The 23336-nt window shown below is 34.8% G+C and overlaps 1 protein-coding gene across 1 annotated transcript in view; it reads right to left on the bottom strand.

Moving 5' to 3' along the window:
• Positions 1-23336, bottom strand: part of LOC127856369 (peroxisomal N(1)-acetyl-spermine/spermidine oxidase-like) — a 102385-nt gene that overhangs the window by 76685 nt on the left and 2364 nt on the right. The window lies entirely within an intron of this gene.

Below are 23336 nucleotides of genomic sequence, written 5' to 3'. Positions count from 1 at the left end.
GACCGGACAAGCTCATTTATGGCCATTTTTGACCTTTGAACTCAAAGTGTGACCTAGACCTTGGAGATATCAACGTAATTCTTTCGCGCGACGCTCCATCCAATGATGGTGAACAAATGTGCCATATGATTTTAAAATCTCACAATGAATGACATAGTTATGGCCCGGACAAGCTCATTTATGGCCATTTTTGACCTTTGAACTCAAAGAGAGACCTTGACCTTGGAAATATTGACGTAATTCTTTCGCGCAACACACCATCCAATGATGGTGAACACATGTGCCAAATGATTTTCAAATCTCACAATGAACAACATAGTTATGGCCAGGACAAGCTCATTTATGGACATTTTTGACCTTTGAACTCAAAGTGTGACCTTGACCTTGGAGATATCGACGTAATTCTTTCGCGCGACACACCGTCTTATGATGATGAACAAATGTGCCAAATGATTTTAAATTCTCACAATGAATGACATAGTGATGGCTCAGACAAGCTCATTTTTTATCTTTGAACTCAAAGTGTGACCTTGACCTTGGAGATGTCGACGTAATTCTTTTGAGCGACGACCATCCAATGATGGTGAACAAATTTTCTAAATGATTTGAAAATCTCACCATAAATGTCAAAGTTATTGCCCGGACAAGTATTTGACCTTTCAACTCCATGTGTGACCTTGACATTGGAGATATCAATGTACTTTTTTCACACGACACACCGTCCCATGATGGTGAACAAATGTACCGAGTCATTTTAAAATCTAATGTTAAATGACATAGTTATGGTCCGGACAAACTTTCGGTTTAACACACACTAAGTGACCCTGTGACCTAGTTTTTGACCTGGCATGACCCATATTCAAACTTGACCTAGACATCATCTATATACAACTTGTGACCAAGTTTGGTGAAGATCGGATGAAATTTCGGGACAGACCGACAGACCGACAAAGTGACTCCTATATAGCCCCCATTAACAGTAATGGGGGTATAAAAACTCGTATGGTATGAAAAACATATATCTTGTGACATATTTTCATTTAAACTCTTGAATTTAATGACAACTTGAATCTAATGACGACAAGTCGGACATGCAGTTAAATAGTTTAATATGTATATCGTGTGACATAATTTCATTTAAACTCTAGATTTTAACGACATTAGTCTGACGCGTTATTTTATTTAACAGTAAAAAAAAATTAAGTAGACTATCAAAAGAATACAAAAAAGTGTACTGGTAAATAAAAACTCCTTCATTCCGTATCAAGATTGTACGTTACAGTAATGTGTGAAACAACGTCATTAAAAACAAAAAAATATGTTTTACCACAACGGTGGCTAATAATGTTAGCGAAAAATACAAACAATATAGATTTATGACATAACATGTTAGATTTTTATCATGCATTTATAATCACTCATAAAGAGATTTCAATATACATGTACATTCATTGCATAGACAATTTTTTTTAAGCCAGTGCCTTTTGAATTCAGAAAATAAGCACAATAAACCATAAAATTGGGAAAAATAGATAATAAACCATAAAATTGAGAAAAATGAGGCATTATTAATATGATTATAAATAACAGAATTACAAAAATATTGTTTTTAAGTGCATGATTGAGTGCATTTAAAATTTATATTATAAAATGCTGCTTGAATTTCTTTTTACCTTTCATATGTAAAAAATGAAATATCATCTGCTAGTGCAAAATATGACTGGGAAAGCTGTTTTATGGTCATTTCATAGCAAAAGAGAAGAAAATAAGTGCATTAAATAAACGAATTCATATTTTTGTATCGGGAATAGTTGTATTTTAAATAGATCCTCCACACTATTATGGCCAAATAAGGGCTTAATTGCTCTCCGACTTGAAATCAAAAGGCATATTGGTTGATCGTGTAGCGTTAATGTGCTACATAAAGTCGGATTTCAACACCACGGACTCTGTGACCCACTATAAACAGTAGCTTGTGCGTATAACATGATCATTTAAACAGAGCCCCATTCCACCAACATGGAATGGCCGACATTTTGACAATATGGACATTGCAGCAGGCATTCAATTGAGCCAGCCTGCATATTTCATAAAATATTGAATATAACAAGCTTTATCATTAAAAATACACTTAAAATACATAAATGCATTTGTTTTCTTAATATTTCATATTTATTTCTATTGGGTATTTTAACTTTTTGAGGTAGTGGAATGTCTGCAGCAAAATTTGAGGGCCAATTGATAAAGGTTGTTGATGCCAAAACAGGTAATAATAATAATTTATTATCAGGTACACAAGCAAATAAGTATATTTTAGATGCTTAACGTGTGGAAGACTCATAATCAGGTTTGGTGTCCCTCAAACCCTTAGCGTCTTGTTATTCCTTATGCAGTTTGTATTGATAGTGCCGCGTCCTGACACGTAACGCTTGTGCTTTGTTGGCAGCGTTAGTTGGCTGTTGACAGGTTTATTGTGGTTATCTCCGCCATCAGTCTGTCCGTCTGTCCTAGCCACTATCTCTTATACCATAAGCACTAGAATCTTGAAACTTAAACACTTGGTAGCTATGAGCATATGTGCGACCCTGCACGATTTGGAATTTTGATCTGACCCCTGGGTCAAAAGTTATGGGGGTTGGGGGGGGCCGGGTCAGAGATTTTCACTCATTTTTAACTCGACTATTATACATGAAATATATATAATGGAGCTATCCTGATCACGTCGGCGTTTCCATTAGCGTGCACATGTTAAAATTTGTGTACTACCCCAAATATTTTCTTTGTCCCTTGACATATTACTTTTATATTTTGCATACTTTTCTTTACCAACATGACCCCAATCTATAAACAAGAGCAGACAACTGTATCAAGTATTTTGACAGAATTATTGCCCCTTTTATACTTAGAATATTCATATTATTGATAAATCTATGTTAAAGTTTGCGTACCACCTCAAATATTTTCTATATCCTTTGACATATTGCTTTCATATTTTGCATGCTTCATTACCAACATGATCCCAATCTATTAACAAGAGCAGACAACTGTATCAAGCATTTTGACACAATTATTGCCCCTTTATACTTGGAATATGCATATATTATTGATAAATCTATGTTAAAGTTTGCATACCACCTCAAATATTTTCTATGTCCTTGGACATATGATCCCAATCTATAAACAAGAGCAGACAACTGTATCAAGCATTTTGACAGAATTATGGCCCCTTTTATACTTAGATAATTGAACATTTTGCTTAAATTGCCATTACTTCTTTATTTATGATCACATTTGATTCATACTTTGACAAAACAACATTTACCTGACATACCACAATGCACTGCACCCAAACTATCCCCCATGCCCCTTCCCACAATCCACCCCGCTCAATTTTTTTTTTAAATAATTATTTTTGAAAGTTCATCTATTAAATTACCACCAACCCACATTAACCTCCCCCCCCTCCATGATGGCTTACATTATACTGTCAAGCACTTGAAATCTCTTATGACAATACTGTCAATCTCAACCATGCATGGCCCCATTACCAACCCTGGGACGCCCTCTGGGTCAAACATGCGGCTTGGGAAAACGCGTCAGCCTCTGCAGCGCCATTTTTCACCAATTGACTTCAAATAAATACTAAAGATTTCTTATGACAACACCGTCTATCTCGACCATCCATGTCTACATTATCCACCCCACGGCCCCGCCCACTTTGGTGGTAAAGATCCCAAGCTATTTCAGCATAATTAAAATCCAAGCCATTTTTGTGGTAAAGACCCCGAGCTTTCTAACCATAATTAAAATCCTAGCCAGTTTCGTGGCGGAGACCCCCAGCTATTTCAGCATATTTAAAATCCAAGTCAGTTTAGTGGTCAAGATCCTGAACTATTTCGGTATAATTAAAATCAAGGCCAGTTTGGTGGTCAAGAACCCGAGCTTTTTCAGCATAATTAAAATTCTACAGTATGTTAAATTCACACTAGCCCTAAAGGTTTTGGCTAGTGAAAATCCATTTGGGCTAGTGGTAATTAAAAATTTTATATAGTCGGGCTAGTAAGAAATTTAACTTTTTATACAGTCAATCTTGTATTAAGAGACCTCTCAAGGGAGTAATCAAAAGTGGTCTCTTAATAAAATGGTCTTTAAATAAAAAAGGCCATTCTGGAAGAATGCTTACCCTCAATTTTAATCTATATGAAGGATAATCTCTTTTGTCAACAATGATTTTAACTTTTATAATAAAATGAATATAAACACAATACATAAACAATATTTTACTTATAATGTGTTTTATTTTTTCACTTATTATAAATTATCATAATATGATATATTATAAATGAATTGTGTGTACATATTTATTTGCAAAAACAACATAGACAAGGAAATATTTTTCCCTGTTTTTTTTTCACCTGACACATAATTTTCCACGTCTTCAAGCACCTCGGCTTTACGCTTAAGAATGTTCTGAATTTGAGTTTTACCGACTCCAAACTCATCTGCAATTTTACGTGCATTTTTAATCTTTGACAATTCCAAAACCCGCATTTTCACGTTCAACGTTAACACTTTTCGTTTTGACATTTTAATTTCTGCATGTACGCTTAAGGAAATCTGACTCGATTATGATACATAATGAGCTGAAAAACTTAAAACACGTCAATTGAAAACAAACAAACAGACCTGATTGGAAAATTTATTAAGTAAATAACAATGTGATTGGCTAACAAATATCTACAAATAAGCATAATTACAAATTGGTAATGTACGGATTTCGACAGATGTTGCCGATTAATAGTTTATTTTCCGCACTTATCAGGAAATGTTTGTCGCGTACAGTGCATTGTTTCTGCACCGGTTATCTATACTCAAGAAAAATCGGTGTTGTCTCTTAACGTTCCACATAGTAAACTTTTTAAGCTGTAGACTGTGCGTTAAACGTTCCTCTATTATTTAACTCAATAAATTGATATGCAGTCTACAACAATACCGGTCAGAACCGGTCAACGAGACAAAGCATAATCATAATGGTTGGTGTGAAAACAAAGCAGCGGTGTAACAGTACATCTTATCGGCTTAGATAAACAATTAACACGGATTTGTCCCTGAAAGATCAATACATTAACCACTTTTACCTCCTAGTGGTCGCTTAATTCAAGATTTGGACATCAAAATACATAGAAATCAGCGGTCGCTGGTCGCGTAAGACAAAAGTCGCTGAATACAATATCATTATATAGCAAAAAAGCTCCGTGGGATTTCAAAATGGTCGCATAAGACAAAGGTCGCTTAATATAAGTGGTCGCATCCACAAGATTGACTGTATATGTGTATAAGACTTTGGGCTATTACTTTAAAATCTGAATTTCGCACACTTATCATAGCCAGTTTCATGGCCGAGACCTCGAGCGATTTCCGCATAATTAAAATCCAAGCCAGTTTGGTGGTGAAGATCCTGAACTATTTCGGCATACTTTAAATCCAAGCCAGATTGGTGGTCAAGATCCTGAGCTATTTCAGCATAATTAAAATCCAAGCAAGTTTGGTGGTCAAGACCCCGAACTATGAGCATAATTAAAATCCAAGCCAGTTTGGTGGTAAAGATCCCTAGCTATTTCAGCATTATTAAAATCCAAGCCAGTTTGGTGGTCAAGACCCGTAGCTTTTTCAGCATAATTAAAATCCAAGCCAGTTTGGTGGTCAAGATCCTGAGCTATTTCAGCATAATTTAATTCTAAGCCAGTTTGGTGGTCATGACCCCGAGTTATTCCAGCATAATTAAAATCCAAGCCAGTTAAGTGGTCGAGACCCCAAGCCATTTCAGCATAATTAAAATACAAGCCAGTTTTGTGGTCGAGACTCTGAGCTACAGTACAGCCAAAGCGGAACAAACGTATTTCGCGATCCGCGGCGGCAAGGCGAAACGAGTCGATGCCGCGTCAGTCGTTGAAGCCGCGTCAGTATGCGGCGGCAAGTCACATTTCACCGCGAAACTTCGCATCTGTCCGCCGAGGCATGCAGCGGTCCGCGACATGATGCCGAGTCGATGCGATCATGAAATATTTTTTTTTTTTAAATTATTAGTTAAATGTAGTTAACAAATTTTGAAAGAACAAGTATAATAATAATTAAAATCATAATAAATTTATTGTGCGCGGATTGTATTAGCATATACATGTAAGCATAGATAATGTGTCTGGCCAATTATTAAGTTTGTTTCCCGCCGGTAGCGTATGTATTTCACACATAAACAAGGTCACGTAATTATGTTTTCGCACATACACGTGATCAAGGCTCCAGCATATGGTGGATTTATAAATTAATTGCATGTTGATTCCGCTATTATATTTTAGCTGAGAAAATTAGCAGTTTGAAGCCACATCAATAATCAAGACAGTGACGACGTATTTGTAGTTTTGTTAATTATCAGCTTATTATAACTATTGTTTGAATATGCGTATATAAACACGTTTTATTTTGTTCATATTATTCAGTTAATATCGCTACTAATTACCCGATAATCCCGTATATTCCAGTTTTAAAGCAAATGCTGGTAAATATTTACAATACGCAAACATTCTCGATATTTCCTTCAGTATCAAATACATTTTGGCATTTGTTACTATTTATAGAGATGATGAAATAACGTCTAATCGGGGCGTTTTTTTCTCCACTGAACACGCGATTTACGCCTGACGTGATGTTTATGTATTTATACAACACAAAATACACCCAAACTTTCCAAACGACGTTCTACATGTCTGCATAATGTTCGCGCGCTTTTTATGAAACAAAGGATATTTTAGCACTGTTTATTTGACGCTAGATTTTGCCAAAGGACGCGTTAGCATTAAAATTTGGAAGTGTGTTTCCGATTACAAATTTAATAATGATAATCGAACGAAACATAAACAGTTGCGCGTAATTAATTCTACGCTACACATACATGTATGTACATGTAGGTGGATATCTTTTCACTCGATCCGCCGCGTACGTATGCGGCGGATTTACTCCGCGAAAGTACGCGAGGTTAATACAGACTCGGCGTCGTTGCGCGGATCGATGCCGAGTGCCACGGCGATACGCCGCGTGAACACACGATTCGGCCGCCGCGGACTAATAATCTGGCCGTGGCGTAGCCGCGGATTATGTTTGTGCCGTTTTGGCTATACTGTATTTCAGCATAATTTAAATCGAAGCCAGTTTGGTGGTCATGACCGCGAGCTATTCCAGTATAATTAAAATCCAAGGCAGTTAAGTGGTCGAGGCCCCCAGCCATTTCAGCATAATTAAAATACAAGCCAGTTTGCTGAGCTATTTCAGCATTATGAAAATCAAAGCCAGTTTGGTGGTTGAGACCCCGAGCTATTTCAGCATAATTAAAATCCATGCCAGTTTGGTGGTCGAGACCCCGAGCTTTTTCAGCATAATTAAAATCCAAGCCAGTTAGGTGGTCAAGACCCCGAGCTATTTTAGCATAATTAAAATCCAAGCCGTTTTGGTGGTCAAGACCCAAAGCTATTTCAGCATATTTTTTTTTTCGGCATAATTTTTTCTTACCCAATTGTTTTTGTACCCACATTTTTTCGTACACACATTTATTTCGTACCCATTTTTTCTGTTTTTTGACAGAATAATGCCCCCTTTTTTAGTTAGAAAATTGAAAATTTGGTTAAGTTTTGTGTTAAGGTCTACTCTAATCCTAAAGTATCAAAGCTATATCGTCTACTTAATGTTATAAGTCATGTAACTGACATTTTTATACGTTTTTACTTTTTTCCATTTTTTGTGTTTTTTATTTAAGGTGACATACATCAACTGTTTAATAATATTAAGTCTACCTTTTTGGTAAAAATAATGTTTTAACCAAATTTTCGAAATTGACATTACGAACACATGTCATTTTCTGAATGTAAAAAGAAGCATAACTGACATTTTGTTAAATTTTCAGGAGAAGGAAAAAAGTGCTTTATTAAAATAAAATAGGGATACTTACAGAGTAAAACAAACACATGGGATATTTTCAGATTAGAATATTGGTATTTTACGCATCTTTAGGCAGTTATGTGTACCAAGGATAAATACAATACTTGAACATTCATGTACAATGCACAATACTAAAAACCTGAATTGTAACTGTAATGTATTTCAGATTCAGAGATGTCTGTTTTGTTTCCAAGGTCATGTGAAAAATTAAGTTTATATGTTTATAGGTTTAAAATTGCTAATTGTCCTCTTACTTGCCCTTGTATTTCAAGATAGAATACTTTCCTTTCCAGAGGAAAGAGATCTGGGTTTGAATCCCAGTGGGGGCTTCAGAGGATGATTCGTTTTAAGAAAAATGAATATATTTGCTTTACTTTGTCTTTAACTTAACCAAATAACTCTGACAATGCCTTTAAAAGTATGCAGTTTTTTATAATTCAATTATGCAAGAAACTTGTATAATTTTAGGGTAGACTAAGACAGCTAACTAAGAATGGGCATCCATTTTAGTTTTTTTAAGTCAATACAACAATAAATGCATATAAGAACACATATTTAAATTAAAAATGCAACAATCAGAGGATATAATCAATTAAATAGTAAATGACTACTTACAATAATTTTTAGCACTGTTTGTTTTTCAGAGATTTGTGAATATGCCGTTTTATGTGAAATTGGGAATTCTTTTCATTGAACTAATGCAATATGTGCTTTGGAACTGGAATCATATAGTGTTGGAAAGCTGGTGTTTCACGTCCAGAGTGTCCTTGCTTTTGGAAAGCTGAAGTGTAAATGACCTCCCCACTCATTCCATCCCACGAAACCCTTAAGGTGTCGCAACTCTAGTATCAAATTATTTTCACCCTGTTATTGTCTACTACAATGACTGTTAAAAATCCCGTAATTTTGTAATACATTAATATACAAACAGAATATTTCACCACAGGATTTAACCCTTTCCCCCAAAAGTGAAAATGTCTTTTGCAACCAGCATAAAACCAGAACAGCCAGCGAGTAACGCATTTAATTAATACTAGATTCAAGATTTTTAGGCTTCATCTTCAAACCTCAGATTCTGATGAACAGCAAACAGTATTAAACCTGAACAGACTGCGAGTTACTTGCAGGCGGTTCTGGTTTTATGCTGTTTGCACATAGCCATTTTCACTTATCTTCTGAGTGGGAAAGGGTTAAGAAGAAGCAAAGAACTTAGCTGTGTGTTACCTCAAACATAATAACAAAACATCAAGTACTGATGGGAAATTTTCCCTTTTCATCCATGACACCAATGTTCCTGTGCATCCTAGGTGTCTGGAAAATGGAAACACATACCAAAGGACTGTCTTTACATTTCTGACTACTGGTTGGTTGTCTGCAGTATGTTCTCCATTTGATATCCCACACCCCCTCTATCCTGGAAAGACTGTTGCCCTGAGTGGCAAGTGCTTTCTTGATTACTTTATCACATCATAGAACGTACACCACATGGGCACCAAAATGGGAATGGTCATGTGAGTGCAGCTAATAAATCAATACCATCTTGCTTTTATGTAAACATCATCAAAGCTTAATGTAATCAAAGTTCATTTTCAATAAATTATATCAATAAAGGTGCACTTGCATTCTCCTTAGAGATATTGTTGAAAGCTTGGCATTCAATGCGTTATCAATGACGGATTAGCTTATTGTTCCTTTGAATTCATAATCTGATATAGTTAGAAAAGAATTTCCAAATTTCCATTTTAGGCTTTGTTAAACTTTCATTCAAACAGGTTTTAAAAACATAACATGTTTCTCAATGATATGAATATAAATTCAGCTATAATATTCTTTCAATTTACAGAGTACAAGATTTCAAATCAAATATTAAGGAAAATTATCAATACAAAAGGACAAACCTATTAAATTATATTCAATTTATAAATAAAATGCACTGTCACTGATTAATTAAACTTACAGAAAAATCTCAGATCACTCAAGCTTAATATCTTGGCAAATCTTTAATTAACTTAATGTTCATCACTTGATATTATTGAAAAAATAATTTTCATGTACACTATAAGAAATCTTGACAGCTTTAAGGGTATATAATCAGCAATGACAGAAATTCAACTCAGGTTAGTAATTGCCTTCAAAGGTAAATAACAAAAAATATTCTTAGTGTTTACTAATGTTAGATAGATAAACATCTGAGCTCATAAAATGCCAGAGAACATTGAAAGAATTTCACTCGTTTATTTTACATGTACATGTATGTACCTGAAACAATTCTGGCGCAGTTGGTTCTTTTACAGTTTAAAAATCAAATGTAATATATGTTGTTGTTAAAATGGACCAACTTTTTAACTTTTTAACATTATTTAATTATTATTACTTATCAACTCAACTGCACTAATCCTGTCTATGATCCCAAAGTATTAAAGGACATTATTATAAAGCAACTTTGGACAAGACTAATTGCAAAATAAAGATACATATTACTGGGTATACATATATTACTACATGTTTACATATACATACAAACAGGATGTTAAAGACAAATGTGTCCAAAAATTATGCTTATTATTGAGAATCTTGATATTTTTGTGTGAATATTTTGACAATTTTTTTATCAGATACACAAAAATTTGCATTCTAAATTGTAAAAGTAGGTAAATTTTAGCATGAAAATTTCCCATGGCAATGTGGAAACATTACTTTAAAGAACATAACATTTTGCTGACAGGGACTTTTAAAGGTGTAAAAGCCATGATTCAACACCAATTGTTACACCTCCAAAACTTCATGGACCAGTAATCTGATCACAGTAGAAACAAGACTATTGTCAAGCAATATAAGTCCCCTACCAGCTCCACCATTGTCAGAAATTCCACTATTTTCAGAATATTTTTGTTATATATTTGTTGCCATAGCAACCAGAATTTTTGACGTAGGAACAAAATGAAATGACGTGCATTATGTCCATATTGCCATCTATCCATGTTTCAAGTTTCATGTAAAAATATTAAGAACTTTTAAAGTTATCACAGGATCCAGAAAAGTGTGACAGACAGACAGACAGACAGACAGACTGACTGACTGACAGACGGAGCGCAAACCATAAGTCCCCTCCGGTGAAACCGGTAGGGGACTAATAAATTCAGCAGACATTCACCATTCTGTCACATTGTGACCTTGCATAAATCAGATAATTTAACAACTATTTCCTGTTATATGATGGCATTAATCAGATAATTTAACAACTATTTCCTGTTATATGATTCTCAGTTCTACCTTTTGAACCATGATGTACATACATTAGCATGTTACTGTATACTGTAGTGTTCACTCATAAAATTGTATAACCTTATACACATGTATTTATGAAATTGCTGACTGAGAAGATTAATCTCTTTCCTAAAATAACATTTGCAAATATGAAAGCAGTCAAGACGCCTTGACATCATCTTAACAGGACTGTATAATTTGATTGCATTGTACAATGTATATCCTGACAAATGGCTTATTAAAAACTGCATGTTTTTGCAAAAATCTGCATAAATATTGTCCTACTCTGTTAAACTGTAATTTCTTGCAAATGCACTGAAACTGACATTATTGCACTGACACTAACAGACAAATACATGTACCTTAACATGTGTACATGTACATGTATGAACATTCAGACCAAGGGTATATTCTGTAAAAATAATTCTTTAATTCTGAACTCACATAGCATGCACCTAATGACCCATATTTTTTGCCATCTTCATACAAAAAATTATTATGTCATAATTCATCTCAATTAACAATTCACACAATCTAGTTATTCATGTTAGTCACAACTGAACAAACTATTTATGTGACAATGTTCTCATCTGTCTTTTTCCCTGCATTAATAATCCAGGAATTTAAAAAAATGCACATACATATAACTCAGTTGACGGTTTTTGTTTACAATCAGGATTTTCAGTCGATGCACAATGACTGGTATGCAAAAACACTGGTTTCAGTTAATAAAAATATATATTGCATACAACAATGAGTTAATTCAATAAAAAAAAATGTTTTTATAAAAAAGACAAAAAACACCTCAATTATCAATATAAAGATATCCTATTTAGTAACGAAAATGTATTTATTAAAAAACTTTTTTTTTCAATTATGAAAATAGACATTATTAATTAGCATTATTGTAACGGTGATCTCAAGAAAAAATACAAACAATATAACTGTTTAAAAAATATATAGCAACAAGAGATGTGTTTGTCAGAAACACAATGCCCCCTATTGCGCCGCTTTGAAATAAAATTTCAATATATCATTTGGCAGGTTTAGAAATTATCTCCCTTTTAAAGCTAATTACTTCCCTTGGATTGTATTTTTTAACTTTTGACCTTGAAGGATGACCTTGACCTTTCACCACTCAAAATGTGCAGCTCCATGAGATACACATGTATGCCAAATATCAAGTTACTATCTTCAATATTGCAAAAGTTATGGCCAACGTTAAAGTTTTCGGACAGACTGACAGACGGACGGACAGACAGTTCTAATGCTTATTATGCCACCCTACAGAAGGCATAAAAATTGGCCAGACTATTTCTTGTACAAGTAATTTAATAAACTAAATAACAAGAGGGCCTGAAAGGCCCAAAGTTGCTCACGTGAGATTCAAAGGAACTGACCTGTTCTGTGCAGCCCAAGATGTCATTAGAACAAAATGTTCTTTCCAACTTTCATGACTAGTGAACACCCTGGCAGCCACGTTTTTCAACAGATCAGAACCATTTTCATACACATCCAAGATATCATTTAAACAAATATACTGACAAAGTTTCATGAAGATTCATAAGTCCATATAAGGAAACATGCCCCGCCCACTGGTGGCCATCAGCGATTTTCCTTGTCCAATTGGGAAAAGTACCCGTACCGGTCCAATTGGGAAAAATCGAGTCGTGAAAACCTCAAAATTGGGAAAAATCGAGTCGTGAAAACATCAAATTGGGAAATTGGTGTATTTGAGTTTTTGCTCCCAAATACTTTAAAATTGATAACCAAGTGTTTTCAAGCTGTCAATATTATATAAACCTAGGTTTAAGCTATAGAGCTGCTAAGGGAAACTAACAAAATGTTGCTTAAAAAAAAAAAAAAAAAAAAAAAAAATATTTTTTTTTTTTTTTTTTTTTACCTTTTATTGGGAATTTAAGGACAGCAATTGGGAAATTTGTATTTTTTTCGTAATTGGGAAAGTGCCGTTTACCGGTACTTTATAAAGAAGGAGGAAAATCGCTGGCCATGTTATTCAAGCAACTGGAACCATTTTCGAACTTGTCCAAAATATCATTGGGACAAATCTTCTGACAAAGTTTCATGATGATCATACAATAAATACGGCTTTTAGAGTGTTTAACAAGGTTTAACTATAGCTATATCAGGAAAAATGCCACGCCCCCTTGGCGGCCATGTTTCCACCAACCTAGTGTTTTTCCCAGGCCATTTTAGCGTGGCAAAAAGCCACGCCGCCCTCCAGGATCGCCACTCTGCCCTTTTCAAAGGCAAATTTCGCCACGCGCCCTTTTTTTCAAAGGCAAATTTCGCCACGCGCACTTATCGATAACATCTTTTTTGCCTTACGATCTAACTTGGTCCGCAAAATCATCTTCCTTGATTGTCTGTGACGCTCCGACTGTGCTTGATTTACTCAAGAGACGCCAACGTCTAATCAACTATATAAATTGAGCAGATTTAATTTATTACAGTGCTCTATTTATAGGTAGGTCTTACTGACTGCTCCTAAGCTGTGAATAAGTCATGCGTGAATAACCCCGTGTCAGTATCAATCGATAATGCCGAAGGCTATGTTATACCAAGTGCACTTTTCGGTCGGCAATGGGTACTCCTCCACAATAAAATCATTACTTCAGAGACTTTTGATTAAAAAACTCGATGTTATTCTCGTGGCAATTGTGCTTTGCATGCATTATTCAGTTATATCAAAACATATATTTTTACGCATAATGACATTTAAAATCACAAACAAATTTATTCTTTATCGTTTTCGTTGTTAAGATAATTAGATCTAATTATTGAAATAATTACTGAGACGTATACTGATTTAACAAAATGCGAATCGCGTATACCATTTAACGTTGCTATGCGCACCTGTCGCTTACATCATTTGACATTTTATCAACATGGCGGACTATACAGAATTAAATTGTGACTCCGCAAAAATGGCAAATAACGTCGTAAATGATCGAATTAACGTTGGAGATTATATATTAAGAAGAAATTAATTAAATGTCTGTTATAATCAACGATGCATAAAAATGTTTTAGATAGCAACAACATTATTTATTTATTTGTAATCTACTCGGTGGATGTATGTCACGGAAACGAGTGTTTGCATATTGTTAGCCATCAATTTACTCGCAATGTTATTTTAAACATCTGTCAAGATTATTGTTAGAAAATGTGATAAGACAAACATGGTTTCATTTATATGTTAGTGGATCTGTGTATATGCAGGGTTCGACACTAAGGCACGTCCGACAGACATTTTAGACGCAAAGGAGAGCTTCCTGCAGAAATTGCTTGTTTCCATTGGTCAAGTTGTCATGAATATTAATGATTTTCTGCAGTGTCGTAAAACTGTTAAGCATGATTTTACGACTTCAATCGAAAATCGGTATCGTCAATTTAAACATTTTTTTTCGTAGCAGACAAGAGAATGTAATTTAAAGAATGGCTTTGTTCAAGTTCGGATTTTCGTCCGACAAATCTGTTAATAAAAAAGAATCCGACGCTTAAACTGACACGAAACGTAAATATGAAGAAACACGAAAACGTCAATTTTATCCTAGATGGAACATCGAGTCAGTTCCCATGGATTGAATTTGACGGAGAAAAGCAAAAAAAAGTTTTATTTTATTGTTTTACTCTATGTATCAAAAAATATCTGGTGTTCACTGATTATTTACTGATAAATCCTGATTAAACAGTTACATGATACAATTGTGTTCATTTGCTTTGTCATTTGTGGTCTAGTAGACATCAGGTTCGGGCTAGTACATTTTAAGAGGAGCTGGTCCGACGGTCTTGCTGTAAAAAAAATTAATGTCGAACCCTGATATGTACATGTATAATCAGATTCATATGCATATATTGCTTTATTATGTTTGTCGTGCTGTACAGTTTATTGAAACAGCATGGAACTTAAATGTACATTGCAAGGTAAATATATTAATAAATCATAGTAAGTTAAATACATCTATTACCATTAAATGTGCTTGTTTATATTTTTTCCACAACTGCCTCTGATGCGATTACATGTTTCTCCCTAATTCAGGTATTCACGGAACGTTTTTGCCCTTTTTTGACTTAACTGCGCGCTATTATGCCCTTTTTGAAAGTAATGCGCCATGCCCCTTTGCCCTCCTGGGAAAAACACTACAACCAGAACCATTTTCAAACTCATCCAAGATATCATTTGGACAAATCATCTGAAAAATGGCGTAGTCATAAGGTTGTGTTAATGAAATTCTCAAACATATTTACCGACATAAATGTTTAAGATTATTTTTTCGTAAGTGATGTTGTAATTATGTTGGATAATATTTGATAATTGTGAACATTAGAAAAGCTTTATGTATACAGTTATCTAAATGATTCGGTTTATATGCATGAATTGCCGAATCATTGATGTCACCGATATCCACTGCGATAATGGCGAATCACCGCAAAACTGAGGGGAATCGGGGCGAAGATTATCTTGCTTTCGCGCGACGGCGGAGTGACGAATCACGTGAAATCGCGGTAATTTTCCACTCAAAAGCAAATTGTCCACCTTGACTACGCGAATTAGGCAAGCTAACTTACTGACCACTCATGGTGATTGGTCATCAACAAGTTACAGTAAATTATTGACATATCAATTTATCATAGGTACCAGCACAGAACTGCAGTCAATATTTCATACCTTTTCCACACTGATCAATTACCCTATCAATAATCTAGCCTTGTTCAGCACTGAATCCAGACTACACAATCCCAAGACAAAGCAAGATTTGGACCCATTCCAATGTCTACAGCTGCCAGTATTTCCAACATAAAGGTTTTACAGGTACTCCAGAAAATATGTTATTGCTCTTAATTTATATGCTTCCAACAGCAGTGTTTAAAATTTAACACTATATTAATGAATATCATGTTTAAGTTGAAAAAAACAAGAGGGCCTGAAAGGCCCAAAGTCGCTTTCCTGAGATACAAAGGAACTGACCTTTTATTTCAATTCTTTTTGCAGCAAAAGCTATCATTAGAACAAATGCTCCTACCAAGTTTCAAGAAGATTGAACTATTACTGTGTCTTTTACTTAAGGGTTACAAGATTTTATAAACGCCATATATTGAAAAATGCTCCGCCCACTGGCGGCCATGTTTTTAAACGAACCAGAACCATTTTCAAACTCATCCAAGATATCATTGATACAAATGTTCACACCAAGTTTCATGAAGGTTGAAAAATAAATGTGGCCTCAAGAGAGAGATATAACAACGAGAAATGCCCTGCCCACTGGCGGTCATGTTTTTCAACCAACCAGAACCATTTTCCACCTCATCCAAGATATCATTGGGAAAATTCTTCAGACCAAGTTTCAAGATCAGACAATAAATGTGGCCTCTAGAGTCAGGGGTGTGAATGAGGCAAAGTCAGAGGGGAGGAAAATTCTGTCGACTGATTTTGACTACGCGAATGGCGCGCATAACGCAATGGCAAACCTGAAAAGACATTAAAATAAACAACTCCTTGAACTTCATAACAATATTTCTTTATAAAAACCTGTTAAACTTCACATTTTACATACTGAGGATGCAAAGTAAACAGTTAAGTATTTATTGTGATCAATAGCAGCAGTTTTTCAATATATTGAATTACAGTTAATGGACTAAATATAAACAAACACACTTGAGTGTTCTTCTTGCGTATATGATGTATTAACTGAGTTAAATTAATATATTTAATTTGTTTACGATTCAATATCTTGCATTTCACATCTTCACTCAGTTCAACGCTATTTCAGTTAACTGAACAGCGTGACAAACATAATAAAGCAAAATATGCATATGAATCTGATTATACGCAGACCCATAGACATATAAATCAAATCATGTTTGTCTTTTTCCATGTTCGAACGATACTCTTCTAAATTGTTTTACTTCGCGAGTAGACTGAACTCCAATTTGCAAACACTGGTTTCCGTGACACAAATTCAGTGGGCACATTTCTAAACAAAATATGTGTTGCTTGCATCTAAAACGTAGTCTTTTTTTTTACAAACACATTTCATTATTCCTATCAGACTAGGTGATGTCAGTCGTTTATTCGATTGCTATTAGTCATTTTAGCTGAGCGCATTTTAAGAAAACGATTTTAATTGGAAGATTGGGAAACGACAGCCAATTATATCGCTCGTTTTAATAATGCTTAGGCAGAATCTACCAGTGTAAAATGCGGAGAGATTTCGCAGGCCGCGGATATTTCGGGCCGCTTATGAAATACTTCCACGGAATCGGTGGTAGCCCCTCTCCCCCACATTTTTTAATACGAATTTACGCGAATCTCAGAAGTGACCTCCGGGACAACCCGATCCGCGGAAATCCGCAGATCCGCGGAAAAATCACACCCCTGAGAGTGTTACAAAACAAGGTTTTACTATAGCCATATTAGGAAAAATGCCCCACCCCCTGGCGGCCATGTTATTTAACAGACGAGAACCAATTTCAAACTCATCTAATATATCATGAAAAACATGTTCTGACCAGGTTTCATGAAGATTGGAAAATATATGTGTCCTCGAGTGTTTTAACAAGGTTTTACTATAGCCATATAAGGAAAAATGCCCCCCGCTACTGGTTGCCATGTTTTTCAACCAACCAGAAGCATTTTCAAAGTCGCCCAAGATATCATTGGAGCAAATCTTCTGACCAAGTTTCATTCAGCCAATAAATGTGGCTTCTCAAGTGTTTTAACAAGGCAATTTTTTATGTTGACTTTGCACAGCGCATACTACAAGATGGACAAAAGGTGATCACAAAAGCTCACCATTGAGCACATTTTACTCAGGTGAGCTAAAAAAATGATTTAAAAGCACTTATATAATTAATGACATGCCATAGACAATTGAATGCTGGCACTTGAATTGAAATTATGTGACCATGGCATTTAAAACATAGAACTACATGTAACTCGCATTCTCTACCCACAAAATTTTTAATAACAATATGTACAGCAATCAAAATTCATCACTTTAGCTAACCAACAGTATAATAATGCTGGTAAAAGAAACTGATACATCAATTATAAAGTCTAACATGTTTTGTAATGGAATTCAATAGACAACTCTGGTGATTTCTAGCTCACTAGGTCAGCCCTTCTACTATTGATTCATTCCTGATGCTGTGATAAAAGCAGACATGGTTTTGGCCCAAGTTGAAGTATGCTACTTTTAAGGACTGAAACAGTAAATATTAAAACAAGAGGGCCTGAAAGGCCCACAGTCGCTCACCTGAGATAACAAGATATTATTGGGCATACATGCCAGAATTGTTTAGGTCCAAAGTGGGACTTTCCATAAAAAATTGTCTGGACATTTGACCAAAAAGCGGGACAACTGAAACGATCAATCATTCCACATTTTGTTTAGTCAATAGTCAGTATATTACTTACAAAAACTCTAAATTTCTGCCCAATACTGACGATAAAAGTGTGTTCAGAATTTCGTGAACACAGAGTCTTTCTCCATTTTCCGGAAGTAAACACACTCCATAAACTGAAATGAGGGGTATACCTGTGTTCCTCGATTTGACATCCAATTGGTACAAGGATATTCCCCATTCTATACTTAGATGGTGACGTCACTACGTTATTGTATGACCGGTGTGTACACAATGGGATATCCCCTTGAACATATGTAAATCGTGTGACACGATGTGAGCGCATCGAGTGCTGTTCTTATTCAATCAATCGTAAATTAACTCTGAATTTAGATTGATGCAATATGTACAAACTTTTTTCTGGAAATAAGTCGAAAACGAAAGGTAATTTGTGAGAAACATCAATGTGAATTGGTAGCATTCAATTTGGTTGATGTACAAAATCGGTGTTTTGAAAGGATTTATAACCTTTATATGTTGTATAATACACAAGATAATAAGAGCTGCAATGATTCACCAACAGCCCGATTTGATTTCGATTTCAGACAGTCCGATACCGATTGTTTCGATTCGATTCATATTTCAACCTAGCTTTATCATTTATTCACTCTTCTGCTTCAAATTAAACATTTCTGTTCAAATGTGTTGCATAACTAGATATCTTGGGCATTTGTGTGTTTGTTAGATATAATTTGGTTGGTTCAACAGTGTTTTAAAAACTGTTGAAAGTGGGTTAAATTAACATTTGTAAGAAATATTTAGCAAGAAACTGCCAATTTTCTGACAAACTATGTCAATATTTTAATAAAACACATAAAAGAGAATAGCAAATTAGGAATTCAATATTAATATCAATAAACTTCTGACTAGAAGATTGTATTGACTACACAATAATATAATATATAAATACATAATAATAAGGCTGGCGACTTGAGTACATGTAGTTGCACTGGTGCTACCTTCTGCTTAATCAATGTTATGTTTGCGTTTGACATGTTGAATTAGATTAGTGGTTGAGCCGGACTTTGGGTACGACACGTCCATGAAGCACAGTTTATACATAGCTTTATTGGGAGGGCTACCAGCCCGAAACTCAAAATACTGCCATACTTTTGATTTTAGCTTCTTAGGCGCATCTGATAATTTCAATTTGTCGGCCACAACATGTTCAGCCATTTTGACGCTTTTTCCAAAAGTAGACCGTAACGCACTTGATTGGATGACTAAAGTAATAAGTAACCAATCACGCACGTCGTAATTACAGGTAAAGATAAAACCTATACCTTCCCGTATCAAATAGTCAGAGTACAGCGCGCTTTACGTATCTATGTTTATATGTTAAAGAATCAAATCGAATTTGGTAGGGTTGGTATCGTAATCAAATCGACGCATTGAAAACCGATTTTCGATGCATCGTATCGAATCGTTGCAGCTCTAAGGATAATAGTATTGTTTGACTTGATTGGGCCATAAAATACAAACCCAGGTGGTATTAATTTCTGTACGATACATCTTTCGATAGCAATTAGCAACCCCTATTATAAAACACCATGGTGTGAATGCTGATTAAAACAATAAGTTGCCGATAAATCGCTGATAAGGTGTCAAAAACAACACTGGTGCACTCAAGTAGTAGAAGTGGGTTGTTAATTGGGGGCAATAAAGGGATTAGCTATGGTAAGTTTTAGCCAGAAAGAGCTCGAAAAGCGAATTTTATTGGGAAATTATAGACCTTACATTGTTTGTAACGAATGTCGGGACAAATCGTCTCATATCAGGATGCAGGGACAAAGAGCCCAAAAGCTGGACTGTCCTGCCAAGATCGGGACGTCTGGCATGTATGTTATTGGGACAAAGCTTCTGACCAAGTTTCACGAAGATAGGAAAATAAAAGTGGCCTTAAAATTCTTGTGAATAAGGTGAAAAAATAAAAAACTGTGTCAGACATCATGTTATCTAATTAGTAATACAATATCTTTTCTTAACTTTGATGACATGATGACATGCCAGATGACCCAATTGAAAAGATCAAAAACTGTGTCAGGCATGTTCTCATATGAGTAATATATCTTTTTTAAACTCTGATGACATGGTGACATGCCAGATGACAAAAACTATGACTGGCAAACATTAAAAGGTCCAAAAACCTCAATAATTTATATTGTTACTACATGTATTATAAACTAAGTACAAAAGGCCCCAGGGTTTGTAACGCTTTTAATATGACTTTCAGCTGTTTAATGAACAAATACACACTGCTGCATTTCAAAATCCAACTTTTTTTTCCTAAACAGATAAAATACCACACACAAAAAAGCGAATTTATATAATTATGATGCTAATGTCAGGATTATCTTTTCTCACTTTGATTGAAACCAATTCATTAATATGAACAAAGAATGCTAAAAACATGTAAACAAAATAGTGATACCATTAATTGAATGTTGTTAATTGCAATTAAATTCAAAACAATCAAGTTTATGCCAATTCAGACACGCTTATCCAAATTTTGTTACAAGACCAACCATTGCTTCTGTGTGCCGACAAATCTGCATAGAATATTGGGATTTCCAACCAATGTCTTTAGTACATAAATGACTTTTCGACGAGTTGGCTGAAAATTCTTTGCAATTGCATTAAACTCAAATTTCATTGATTTTATGGTACAACTCTTTCTAAACTGTTATGATTGTTTTTCATTATCAGTAATCAGCTTTTTGTTTCAGAAAATAGTACTAAATTTGTCTATTCAATCACTTACATGTAAACCCTTAAGGTGCCTGATTATGATAATCAGATTCAAAAGAAGCATCACTACATGAATACTTGAAATACACATGTACATGTTTACACTTGTTTATTAGTTTCACAACTCACATATGACAGGCAGACTGATATATGTCTTTCCTACTGCTAATTAACCATGCATACATGTACATATACATGTACAAAGTATTTGTGAAGGCAAAGTGACCCAGTTAATGAAATAATTAAGTAACCATGCCTGACAAAGTTCACTGACTTCTGTGAGTCTGTGGTTATCATCCATAAAATTATTTAGAGTTGAACAAAATAAATATTGTATAAGAGTAGATTGCAGTTATTTTGAACATAAGAGTTACTACAAATTTTTGACTGATCCTTAACTACTATTTAACTACCATGATGCCCCTAAGTGTTTTTGTAGAAAAACAAAGTATTTGCAAAGGCAAAGTGTCCCAGTCAACGACATAACCATTTAGTGACAAATTTCTATGAAACATGTGAGGTATGGTTATCTATATAATACATCATTACATGTAAATAACAAGAGCACCATTTAACGGGTGCCAACGCTCGGCTGCGGGTGCAGTTTTGAATAAATGAAAGCTTGTCACATTTTTTTTTTAGAGGTCACAGTGATCTTGACCTTTGACCTAGTGACCCAACAATGGGTGTGGCGTGTAGAACTCATCAAGGTGCATCAACACATATGAAGTTTCAAAGTTGTAGGCGGAAGTTCTTTGATTTTAGAGCAGATGTAAAGGTTTTAGCACGGCAGACGGCGAGCTCGCTATGACAATACCTCGGGTTTTCTCCGAAAACAGCCAAGCTAAAAATAAATATAGTATAAAGCAGTAGATCACTGATATTTTAAATATTGTTAATCCAAATTCTTCACTTCCATAATTTTTTTACACTAAATTTTCAGACATACTCAGTTTAAGCAAAAGTTATTATTTTTGGTGACCCTGCGCTGAACATCCTCTTTTCAACCCATAATTAAGGATTCTAAATTTTCAGACATTTCGTATGGACGTGTATTTTATCAGCTATAAATTGTATTAATCATGTGACATGTCGTAAAAGTGTTAATTAAAGAATGACGGTAATAAATTCTGTGGACCGTTACATGTGTACATAAGTGTTGCTGCCATTTACAATACAGGTTTTTTTTTCCTTCTTTGTGACCTGCCGAAAATTGGCCCTTTCCCCTCGGATTTTTTCCCCTCAGCTGGTAAATTTTCCCCTAGATTTCATTTCCCCCCCCCCCCCAATTTTTTTTTTAAACCTTTAAATATATAAGTTGACCTAATCCACTTTTGAAAATAGAAAAATATTGCATAATTAATTTACCTGTTGCCTTGATTTTGTTTTAAAAACAGCAAAATATGTTAAATTGATTATTTAAGACTTTCCTTATTTTCCCCAAAATCCGGCGTTTCAAGTGTTTTTTTTCCCCTCAAAAAAGGCCAGGCCCTTTTCCCAAAATCAGATAAAAACCCTTGCCCAAACTCTGGCGCTTCGCGTGATTTTTTCCCTTAAATCTGGCATTTCGCGCAATTTTTCCCCCTCAAAAAAGGCCAGACCCTTTCCCCAAAATCAGATAAAAAAAACTGCCAGTATTACTGAATAGACCATAGTCCCATCGGCATCTGCAGTGACATATGCGAAAAGAATAACACTGTATGATGTCAATTACTGTTGAGACAATTTAACACTTAGTACCTTAAGACATACAGTCAAACATGGTTGACGATTTAAAAACAATCATATAGTTCAAATTTTGTGTTGCATTAATTACACATTCATATTATGAAATATGTAAATCTTTGAACTCATGACATCTGACAAAATGCATCATTGGCATAATACATTTAATGTAAAACTAA

This window comes from Dreissena polymorpha, chromosome 13 (genome assembly GCF_020536995.1).
Source record: "Dreissena polymorpha isolate Duluth1 chromosome 13, UMN_Dpol_1.0, whole genome shotgun sequence".
Taxonomy (NCBI): Eukaryota; Metazoa; Mollusca; class Bivalvia; order Myida; family Dreissenidae; genus Dreissena; species Dreissena polymorpha.
The sequence above is the reverse complement of the archived record's forward strand: the minus strand, read 5'-3'. Positions and strand labels throughout refer to the sequence as shown.